The 12,363-nt window shown below is 42.6% G+C and overlaps 1 protein-coding gene across 6 annotated transcripts in view; it reads right to left on the minus strand.

Annotated features, from left to right (window-relative positions):
• arvcf.L (ARVCF, delta catenin family member L homeolog) overlaps nt 1–1,230 on the minus strand; it is a 129,270-nt gene extending 128,040 nt beyond the window's left edge. For 2 of the 6 annotated variants that reach the window (XM_041570772.1, XM_041570724.1), the window contains exon 1: nt 1,143–1,230. The gene's annotated coding sequence lies outside the window, so the exon portion shown is untranslated. The remainder of the gene's footprint in view (nt 1–1,142) is intronic. The other 4 variants (XM_041570830.1, XM_041570899.1, XM_041570864.1 and 1 more) reach the window with 3 other exon arrangements.
• Nucleotides 1,231–12,363: the final 11,133 nt, after the last annotated feature.

Genomic DNA, 12,363 nt, shown 5'->3' on the forward strand with positions numbered 1-12,363 from the left:
TTGTCCATCTGACTTTGATACCAAAACACTTACTTAGCAAGGGTGGTTCACCTTTAAATTAACTTTTAGTATGTTATAGAAACAACCTTTCAATTGGCCTTCATTGCTTATTTATTATAGTTTTTGAATTATATGCCTTCTACTTCTGACTCTTTCCAGCTTTCAAATGGGGGTGACTGACCCCATCTACAAAACAAATGCTCTGAAAGGCTACAAACATATTGTTATTGCTACTTTGATCACTCGTCTTTCTATTCAGGCCCTCTCCTATTCATATCCTAGTGTCGTATTAAAATCAATGCATGGTTGCTAGGGTAATTTGGACCCTAGCAACCAGGTAGCTGAAATGCAATGATTAAGAACAATGTACCACTGGCTGTACAACTTTTGTATTATAACCCTTTTCATGTGTCAGGTGCTAGATAGTATGTTGACGCACTTGCTCAAGTTCCAAAATATATATAGAATCCAAAAAGTCCATAGGTTTAGTATCAGTAGTATCAGATAGATCAGAGGTGCATAAGGGGAACCTGAAAAACGCCAAATAACTCAAAAACCACAGATAATAAAAAATGAAAAACAACTGCGAATTGTCTTAGCATATCACTCTCTACATTATACTAAACGTTAACTCAGAAGTGAACAGCCCCTTTAAGTTTTGACCCTACTTTCAACAGGAATCTTTTCATTCACAAAGCAATGACTAGTGTAGAGGGGCATTTTATTTGCCACTGTCCTGGCAAATGAGACAAAAGACTCCATTTGGGGTTATTGCACAGAAGACAAACACACCATATGCCATAGCTCTTAAAAAAGAAATGCATAAAGTCCTATAAAGGTTTTTATTTTCCCTGCTGAACTGAGGCACAATTATACCAGCAGCAAATACAGTTGATTCTTGTATTACTGTCATATATACAGTTAGCCCACTTTGACTGCTGTCAACATGATATATTAAATTAATATGAATTGTCATGGGACACTCCATTTCCATGGACCAAGGGAAAGTGACGTTGGATGAGTGACATGGATTGAAATGTAAGTGATACTGTATGTCACATAGCAGCAGACAGATGCCAGCAAATCAGCAGCATGTTAAAATATTAGTGGTGTAAGGTATAAAACACAGAAGCAATACACACCAAGCAGAATATTAGGATCTTTAGAGATGCTCAGACATCACCCACTAGGATTAGAGAAGAAAGAACAGCAGCAGCCTGAAGGAGGAGAATCGGCTAAAACAGAGAGGGAGAGAGAGAGGACAAGAAAGGTTAGTCGGGAAAGGTTAGTCGGGAAAATTCCATCTGCATATTTTCATGTTCAATATTCTGACTCATTTGAATGCTGGTTGGAAAGGCACTGCACTCACAGGAAGCACTGCATTCTCACTGTATCCTCTTATTCCTTCTTATTACTGAAAATAATTGCATCATTTCCATTTGTTTTACAATAACATTCATGTATTTTGTCATGTGAGAGATGGGGTTTTCATAGAGCTGTAAACTGTATGTGAAAAGATCTGTGGCTGGGCTTATTTTGTGTCTGTCCTTTACTTCAAGGCAAACACAAACACACACGCTTCATATAAGTGCAGCAGGAGAAACTGGCTCTACGCTCATATTTACAGCCTTCAACTTTGGGCCGTGCTCGTGCACAGACAAATGGTACAGATTTCAGTGCAGAAAAGCACAAGTATGCATTTGGTACTGAAATCTGCTCCGAGTATCTGTTCCCGGCCCGATGCAGTGGCTCTGGGCGCAGACACACAACTGAGCAGATGCCCATAAATTAGCTGATTCTGGGCATTAGACTGAAAGGGGTAGTTTAGATTAACTTTTAGTATGATGCCAAAATTGATTTACTAACACAGTTTGCAGTTGGTCTTCTTTTCATATTTTGTGGTTTTATAAGCTTTTTGTTCAGCAGCTTTCCAGGTTGGAATTTTGATTTTGAGCCATCTGGTTGCTAGGGTCCAATTTACCATAGCAACAAGGCAGTTTTGCTCTGTTCTTGTTTAAATGTATTTCTATATCAGAATGACAGTTGGAAAAAATCTGCACTGCCCCTGTAAAATCCTCTTTGGTTGTTACAGTTGTTACTGCCCCTTTAATATTACTTACTGTTCTTTAATATTTGAATTAAAGAACCTGTACACAGTAAATTACATGTAGCAGACACAGTATTTTTTTGTTTGGTCTATGACCAAAAATATGTAAATACTTGGGGGGTTATTTATTAAAGTCTGAATGCCAAAAACTTGAAAAATTCTTTTTTGACTATAACATTAGAATATTTAGTGAAAAAATGTCATCATTTATTATACCCTGGCCTGGGATGGAAAATGTCCGAATCCGAAAATCCGGCATTGAAGACCTGCTGAGGTTGTATATACAGGTCGGGGCAGATTTATGAAGGGTCGAATTTCGAAGTAGAAAAAGCTTCGAAATTCGACCACCGAATTGGATTGGAATTGGAATACTTTGACTTCGAATATCGAAGTCGAATTTTTTTTACATTGAATTTGGCCATTTGCAGTCGAAGAAAAATAATTTGATCGAACGATTAAATTCTTTCCAATCTAATGATTCGAAGTATTTCATCCATCGATCGAACGATTTTTCTTCTACTTCAAATAACTTAGAAAAATGTTCTCGAAGGTCCCCATAGGCTAACATAGCACTTCAGCAGGTTTAATTTGGCGAAGTATTGAAGTCGAAGTTTTTTTTAAAGAGACAGTACTTCGACTATCGAATGGTCGAATATTCAAACTATTTTACTTCGAATCGAAGTCGAAGTCGTAGTATCCTATTCGATGGTCAAAGTATCCAAAAAATTACTTCGAATTTCAAATTTTTTTACTTTGAAAATTCCCTCTAATTCAGTTCGACGCTTGATAAATCTGCCCCAAAGTCAGTCAATGGGAGAAGTCCCAAAGATATCCTGATCTGAGCTGGGTTTCATGCAAAAATCCAAAGATTTTGTGGTTTTAGGGCAAAACCCCCCAAAAATCTGAGTTTTTGGGCAGAAAATCTTGAAAAATTCATATGATTTGAATTTTTGTACAATTTTTGCGATTTCTTTTTCGTTTTTTTCCCATGCTGGAATTTTTTGGGTCAGAGTATATTTCAGAAAATAAAGAGGTAAATTCAGATTTTGATAAATAACCCCCTTAGTGTCCTTACTCTTCGGTATCTGCAAGTTTAATCATATAATCAGTGTCAAAGTTTAGAACGGCAATACATATACATTTTCCTGTATAGAGATTCCCAAGCCCAAGTTAATGACACATGAAATGAAAACCTAACAGAAGTGTTGAGATTGTTCACAGAATATCAAGTATAGCTAGCTTGGCAAATGTTTGCTTGGATTTAAATCACTGTATTTATACAGGCTTAGGTAAGCCCCATTGGCCCTGTACATCTTTACATCTTTATTCTACTGATACAGTGCCTTGCAAATGTGTTCAGACCCTTCATCAATTTTCTTTTTTACACAATAATAAATCCTAAGATGATATGTTGATCTTTTTGATATTTAATTACAAAGCACAGTCAAACTTAGTTTTATGTTAAAAAAAAATAGCAGCCCCACAATATTCTCTGTATGTAAAGAGGTAAATTGTATTTTGTTACAATTATTTATGCTTTGGTTAGGTCTTTCCACCAAGCAACATTTAACTATGGGGAACACCAAAAGTCTTAAGCTGGTGATAGACGCAAAAGATAAAGACGTATGAAATGATGGTTCATAAGATTTTCGGACCGTGTGGTAGGGATGTAGCGAACGTCGGAAAAAAAGTTCGCGAACATATTCGCGAACTTGCGCAAAAACGCGAGCGGTTCGCGAACGGTTCGCGAACCCCATAGACTTCAATGGGAAGGCGAACTTTAACATCTAAAAAAAAAATTTCTGGCCAGAAAAATGATTTTAAAGTTGTTTAAAGGGTGCAACGACCTGGACAGTGGCATGCCAGAGGGGGATCAAGGGCAAAAATGTATCTGAAAAATCTGCCTGTGTGTGCTTGGAAGAGATAGTGTAGGGGGAGAGCTGTTAGTGATTTCAGGGACAGATGATAGTAAGTTTGCTGGCTAGTAATCTGCTTGATACTGCTCTGTATTGGAGGGACAGAAGTCTGCAGGGATTTGAGGGACATTTTAGCTTAGGTAGCTTTGCTGGCTAGTAATCTACTGTTCTCTTTAAACAACTGCCATACGTTGACCTTGTAGGCATTGTTTGCCCAGTTTTTTTGGACGCAGCCACTGAAGCACAGTTGCCAGAAAAAATATGCCATATAAATGCTGAAAATAGTCATTTTTCGCCATACGTTGACCTTGTAGACATTGTTTGCCCAGTTTTTTTGGTTGCAGCCACTGAAGCACAGTTGCCAGAAAAAATATGCCATATAAATGCTGAAAATAGTCATTTTTTGCCATACGTTGACCTTGTAGGCATTGTTTGCCCAGTTTTTTTGGTCGCAGCCACTGAAGCACAGTTGCCAGAAAAAATATGCCATATAAATGCTGAAAATAGTCATTTTTTGCCATATACGTTGAGTCAACGTATGGCAAAAAATGACTATTTTCAGCATTTATATGGCATATTTTTTCTGGCCTCTGTGCTTCAGTGGCTGCGGCCAAAAAAACTGGGCAAACAATGCCTACAAGGTCAACGTCGTTGACCTTGTAGGCATTGTTTGCCCAGTTTTTTTGGCCGCAGCCACTGAAGCACAGAGGCCAGAAAAAATATGCCATATAAATGCTGAAAATAGTCATTTTTTGCCATACGTTGACTCAACGTATATGGCAAAAAATGACTATTTTCAGCATTTATATGGCATATTTTTTCTGGCCTCTGTGCTTCAGTGGCTGCGGCCAAAAAAACTGGGCAAACAATGCCTACAAGGTCAACGTCGTTGACCTTGTAGGCATTGTTTGCCCAGTTTTTTTGGCCGCAGCCACTGAAGCACAGAGGCCAGAAAAAATATGCCATATAAATGCTGAAAATAGTCATTTTTTTGGTCGCAGCCACTGAAGCACAGTTGCCAGAAAAATTATGCCATATAAATGCTGAAAATATGCATTTTTTTGGTTGCAGCCACTGAAGCACAGAGGCCAGAAAAATTATGCCATATAAATGCTGAAAATATAAATTTTTTTGGTTGCAGCCACTGAAGCACAGAGGCCAGAAAAATTATGCCATATAAATGCTGAAAATATGCATTTTTTTGGTTGCAGCCACTGAAGCACAGAGGCCAGAAAAATTATGCCATATAAATGCAGAAAATATGCATTTTTTTGGACGCAGCCACTGAAGCACAGTTGCCAGAAAAAATATGCCATATAAATGCTGAAAATAGTCATTTTTTGCCATACGTTGACCTTGTAGACATTGTTTGCCCAGTTTTTTTGGTTGCAGCCACTGAAGCACAGAGGCCAGAAAAAATTAAACCAGTAGGGTTTGCACCCTAGTTTGTAACGGTGGCGGAGGGAGGAGGAGGACGCTAAAGGACAGCTGTGTGTGGAGTCATGAGGCTTGAAGAGAAGGACAGCTGCATAGAAGTCAGAACAAGTCTTCCGGCGTGCAGTAACCCTCCGAGATCCACCCCTCATTCATTTTAATAAAGGTCAGGTAATCTACACTTTTGTGACCTAGGCGAGTTCTCTTCTCAGTTACAATCCCTCCTGCTGCACTGAAGGTCCTTTCTGAGAGCACACTTGAGGCTGGGCAAGACAAGAGGTTCATGGCAAATTGTGACAGCTCTGGCCACAGATCAAGCCTGCGCACCCAGTAGTCCAGGGGTTCATCGCTCCTCAGAGTGTCGATATCTGCAGTTAATGCCAGGTAGTCCGCTACCTGCCGGTCGAGGCGTTCTTTGAGGGTGGATCCAGAAGGGTTGTGGCGCTGCCTTGGACAGAAAAACATTTGCATGTCTGACGTTACAGACTGGCCAAAGGGCTTTGTCCTTGCAGGTGTGCTCGTGGCAGGATTACTGGCACCTCTGCCCCTGGAATGTTGATGAGTTCCTGAAGTGACATCACCCTTAAAAGCATTGTACAACATGTTTTGCAGGCTGGTTTGTAAATGCCGCATCTTTTCGGACTTGTGGTATGTTGGTAACATTTCTGACACTTTATGCTTGTACCGAGGGTCTAGTAGCGTTGCGACCCAGTACAGGTCCTTCTCCTTAAGCCTCTTGATACGGGGGTCCTTCAACAGGCATGACAGCATGAAAGACCCCATTCTCACAAGGTTGGATGCAGAGCTATCCATCTCCGCTTCCTCATTATCAAGGACTGCATCATCCACGGTCTCCTCCCCCCAGCCACGTACAAGACCAGGGGTCCCCAAAAGGTCACCACTAGCCCCCTGGGAAGCCTGCTCCTGTTGGTCCTCCTCCTCCTCCTCCACAAAGCCACCTTCCTCCTCTGACTCCACTTCTGGCACCTCTCCCTGCGTTGCAGCAGGTGCCTGGGTTCGTTCTGGTGATTCCGACCAGAAATCGTGCGCTTCCAGCTCCTCGTCACGCTGGTCTACAGCCTCATCTGTCACTCGTCACACGGCACGCTCCAGGAATAAAGCGAAGGGTATTAGGTCGCTGATGGTGCCTTCGGTGCGACTGACCATATTTGTCACCTCTTCAAAAGGTCGCATGAGCCTGCAGGCATCGCGCATAAGCACCCAGTAACGGGGGAAAAAAATCCCCAGCTGTGCAGATCCAGTCCTACCACCCAGTTCAAAAAGGTACTCGTTGACGGCCCTTTGTTGTTGCAGCAGACGTTCCAACATAAGGAGCGTTGAATTCCAGCGAGTCTGGCTGTCAGAAATCAAACGCCTGACTGGCATGTTGTAGCGCTGCTGAATGTCAGCAAGGCGTGCCATGGCTGTGTAGGAACGTCTGAAATGGGCCGACACCTTTCTGGACTGGGTGAGAACGTCCTGGAATCCTGGGTACTTGGAGACAAAACGTTGGACTATTAAATTTAACACATGTGCCATGCAGGGCACATGTGTTAAATTGCCTAGTCTCAACGCTGCCAACAGATTGCTTCCATTGTCACACACCACTTTTCCGATCTGCAGTTGGTGTGGGGTCAGCCACCGATCGGCCTGTGACTGCAGAGATGACAGGAGTACAGATCCGGTATGGTTTTTGCTTTCCAGGCACGTCATCCCCAAGACAGCGTGACAACGGCGTACCTGGCACGTCGAATAGCCTAGGGGGAGCTGGGGGTGCACAGGTGTGGAGGAGGAGAAGGAGGACCCAGCAGCAGAGTAAGAAGAAGAAGAAGACGAGGTAGAGAGCGATGGAGGAGTAGAGGTGGTGGCAGAACCGCGTGCAATCCGTGGCGGTGACACCAACTCCACTGTTGTTGTTGAGCTACCCATTCCCTGCTTCCCAGCCATTACCAAGTTCACCCAGTGGGCAGTGTAGGTGACATACCTGCCCTGACCATGCTTGGAGGACCATGCGTCAGTAGTCATATGGACCTTTGGCCCAACACTAAGTGACAGAGATGCGGTAACTTGGCTCTGCACATGTTGGTACAGGTGTGGTATTCCCTTTTTAGAAAAAAAATTGCGGCTGGGTACCTTCCACTGCGGTGTCCCAATTGCTACAAATTTGCGGAAGGCCTCAGAGTCCACCAGCTGGTATGGTAAAAGCTGGCGGGCTAAGAGTGCAGACAAGCCAGCTGTCAGACACCGGGCAAGGGGGTGACAGTCAGACATTGGCTTCTTACGCTCAAACATGGCCTTCTCAGAAACTTGGCTGGTGGCAGATGACTGGGAATGGGAACAGGTGGTCAAGGTGGAAGGCGGAGTGGAGGGTGGTTCAGACGGGTCAAGGAGAGCAGAGGTAGAGCAGTAAGATGCTGGACCAGAAGGAGTGTGGCTTTTAGTTTGCCTGTTGCCTTTGAGGTGTTGCTCCCAAAGTGCTTTGTGCTTGCCGCTCATGTGCCTTCGCATAGAAGTTGTACCTATGTGGCTGTTGGGCTTACCAAGGCTCAGTTTCTGACTGCACTCATTGCAAATTACAATGCTTTTGTCAGAGGCACACACATTAAAAAAATCCCACACTGCTGACTTTTTGGAAGTGTGCGATCTGGCGGTAACAGTAGAAGTTGGCGGCATTGGCGGCAATGGCGGGTGCGTTGGCCGGCTGAACACAGGTGCCGATACATGTTGTTGCCCTACTGATCCCTGCGGGCTGTCCTCCCTGCTTCTTCTAAGTCTTATTCTCCTACTGCCTCTCTGACTCTCCGTCTCTCCATCTGAACTACCCTCCTCTTACTCTCTTCTACTAGGCACCCACAAAACATCAATCTCCTCATCATCATTCTCCTCAGATGCATCAATTTCTTCTGACACATCACAGAAGGAAGCAGCAGCGGGGACCTCCTCCTCATCACTCATTATGTCCATCTCTGTCGTGTTCTCTGCCAGAATTAAATCTGGTGTAAGGTCCTCATCTCCTTCATCTTCTTCTGGCAATAATGGTTGCGCATTACTCAGTTCAAGAAACTCATGGGAAAATAACTCCTCTGACCCCAGTGAAGAAGGGGCACCGGTGGTGGAGGAAGTGTTACGTGGGGTGGCCATAGCAGTGGAGGATGAGGAGGATGTTGTGGTAAAGTTAGAAACGGTAGAGGATGGGGTGTGCTGTGTAAGCCAGTCAACTACCTCTTCAGCATTTTGGGAGTTCAGGGTCATTGGCTTTTTAAAACTGGGCAATTTGCTAGGGCCACAGGATTGCATAGCAGCACGGCCCCTAGCACGGCCTCTGCGTGGCGGCCTGCCTTTGCCTGGCATTATTTTTTAAAAAACAACAACAACAACAAAAACTCAGTTGGTTTTTCTGGAAACGATAATACACACAGCTAGATGGCGGGTTGAAGAAAACAGTGTGCAAATAATGCCTACAAGGTCAACGTATACACTACTACAGCGGTGGATACGGATTACGTAAAATATATTATGGCTGCTTGAAAAAAGTCACTCCGGTGTTTTTTCTGGAGACGGTAATATTATGGATATTTAGACAGAATGTGAACAAGGTCACACAGCTAGATGGCGGGTTGAAGAAAACAGTGTGCAAATAATGCCTACAAGGTCAACGTATACACTACTACAGCGGTGGATACGGATTACGTAAAATATATTATGGCTGCTTGAAAAAATCACTCCGGTGTTTTTTCTGGAGACGGTAATATTATGGATATTTAGACAGAATGTGAACAAGGTCACACAGCTAGATGGCGGGTTGAAGAAAACAGTGTGCAAATAATGCCTACAATGTCAACGTATACACTACTACAGCGGTGGATACGGATTACGTAAAATATATTATGGCTGCTTGAAAAAAGTCACTCCGGTGTTTTTTCTGGAGACGGTAATATTATGGATATTTAGACAGAATGTGAACAAGGTCACACAGCTAGATGGCGGGTTGAAGAAAACACTGTGCAAATAATGCCTACAAGGTCAACGTATACACTACTACAGCGGTGGATACGGATTACGTAAAATATATTATGGCTGCTTGAAAAAAGTCACTCCGGTGTTTTTTCTGGAGACGGTAATATTATGGATATTTAGACAGAATGTGAACAAGGTCACACAGCTAGATGGCGGGTTGAAGAAAACAGTGTGCAAATAATGCCTACAAGGTCAACGTATACACTACTACAGCGGTGGATACGGATTACGTAAAATATATTATGGCTGCTTGAAAAAAGTCACTCCGGTGTTTTTTCTGGAGACGGTAATATTATGGATATTTAGACAGAATGTGAACAAGGTCACACAGCTAGATGGCGGGTTGAAGAAAACAGTGTGCAAATAATGCCTACAAGGTCAACGTATACACTACTACAGCGGTGGATACGGATTACGTAAAATATATTATGGCTGCTTGAAAAAAGTCACTCCGGTGTTTTTTCTGGAGACGGTAATATTATGGATATTTAGACAGAATGTGAACAAGGTCACACAGCTAGATGGCGGGTTGAAGAAAACAGTGTGCAAATAATGCCTACAAGGTCAACGTATACACTACTACAGCGGTGGATACGGATTACGTAAAATATATTATGGCTGCTTGAAAAAAGTCACTCCGGTGTTTTTTCTGGAGACGGTAATATTATGGATATTTAGACAGAATGTGAACAAGGTCACACAGCTAGATGGCGGGTTGAAGAAAACACTGTGCAAATAATGCCTACAGGGCAAATAATGCCTAAAAGGTCAACTTATACACTACTACAGCGGTAGTAAAATAAAAAAAAGTAAAATAAAAAAAAATGAATATTAAAAAAAAAAAATTAAAGTTGGTGCTGCTGAACTACTAGGAGCAGCAGATTAGCACACCAGTCCCACTCCCCAACACTGCTAGACTAATAGCACTGGGCTCTTATAGTAGTAGTAGTAGTAGTAGTAAAACAACAAAAAAATAAATAAAAGCAGTCCTTACAAGGACTACTGTTATTGCAGCAGTCAGCAGATGAGATCAGAAGCAGGACAGCTGCCCACTGCAGCTACATACAGAGCACTGCAGTAGAAGGTAGATTACTAGCCAGCAAAGCTACCTAAGCTAAAATGTCCCTCAAACCCCTGCAGACTTCTGTCCCTCCAATAACAGAGCAGTATCAAAACGATTACTAGCCAGCAAACTTTCAACTGTCCCTGAAATCACTAACAGGCAGCAGCTCTCTCCCTACACTATCTCTTCAGCACACACAGGCAGAGTGAAAAAACGCTGCAGGGCTTCGGTTTTTATAGGGAAGGGGAGTGGTCCAGGGGAGAGCTTCCTGATTGGCTGCCATGTACCTGCTGGTCTGGGGTGAGAGGGCAAAAAAAAGCGCCAACAATGGCGAACCCAAAATGGCGAACGTCGCGCGACGTTCGCGAACTTCCGGCGAGCGCGAACACCCGATGTTCGCGCGAACAAGTTCGCCGGCGAACAGTTCGCGACATCTCTACCGTGTGGGGATTGTCCTGACATTTTTCGTACCATGACAATCGGACAGGTTAGAAGATTTCTGTTGACTAACAATATCTCTGCATGTATTGTCTATTTGACAATATCAATGGACGACTGTCACTACTATTTGTCAGACATAACATCATCTGATTTGTTCTTTTTATACTTTATCTGAGTGGTTAGTTGTACAACACACACAACGATCGTTCTTTAAACACAAGGTTAAAATCTACATGTCTATGGCCAGCATTAGAGCCTATATACAGGGACATATTTACTATATAGGCATTCGAGAGACTGTGCCTAGGGTGGCAGCTTTAATGGGACAGTCCTTGGATGCCTATATTGTGAAAACATTTTGCGGGGGGAAAAAAACCTACTTCGTCTGATGCCAGATGCTTTTCTACTAAATCCTACAGCAGAGGTGAGGGGTAGGGGGCCCATCAATTAGCATATGGTGGAAGTGATGTCACGTGCATTGTACCGCTGCATCACATTGCTGACATCACACGGGACGGTCACAGGTCTGGTGCCTAGGGACTTGAATATACTTTACTACTGCCTATGTAGCAACATAGCAAATTACACCTTCTTGTCAGGGACCCCCTTGCCATGAGCCTGCGTGAGAACAGGGTACAGCAGGATACCAATGACGGCAAAAAGCCAAATTCAAGAGCCGCATTTCCATTTTCTTTTAGAACAGTGAACACTGTAATACAAAATGATAAAAATATCAGTTCCTAACTTGAATTTAAAGCAGTGTGTAAACGGTCTTGTGTTTATTAGAACTAAACCCATGTCAAATTAAATGTGTCCCGAAGTTACATAGAGGTAAAGGTGGGAGGATGTGAACTGTATAATAACAAAGTTGTGACTGGACAAGATTTGTTTTTGTTATATACTTCCTTGCATTGTAACTCAAATGTCATTTATCAATATGAATGACTAGTATTTGACTTCTGTATCTAGGTTAGTGTGTTTAATCTTTGCCCCTTTGTGGTCTGGGACTGGATTTACCTGCCTCAGGAGCTTTCCATACAAAGAGAGAATGTATAAGAGAGGCTGAACTCTTGTTATGTCCTGTCACTGTAAATTCCATGAGTATTTTTCTGACAGATTGCTTGCAATGTAGACAGCTTGCTATATTTGTTATATCCATGCTCCAAGTACGATGGGGATAGCTTAAACACTGAGCCGACAATACTGGACAGAAGCTAGGACTGTGGCTGGCCTGGCATTTATGAGTATGTTTTATTCTGTGGATAAGGTCTAAAGCCATCTCAAAAATATAGAATGGAATTGTTTTTTATGAAAACATCTAAAAGCAGTAAGAAGTAGAACTGTGTAAAGTGTTCAGTTACAATGAAAGCTTTATATATATATAG

The sequence above is a fragment of the Xenopus laevis genome, chromosome 1L (genome assembly GCF_017654675.1).
Source record: "Xenopus laevis strain J_2021 chromosome 1L, Xenopus_laevis_v10.1, whole genome shotgun sequence".
Taxonomy (NCBI): Eukaryota; Metazoa; Chordata; class Amphibia; order Anura; family Pipidae; genus Xenopus; species Xenopus laevis.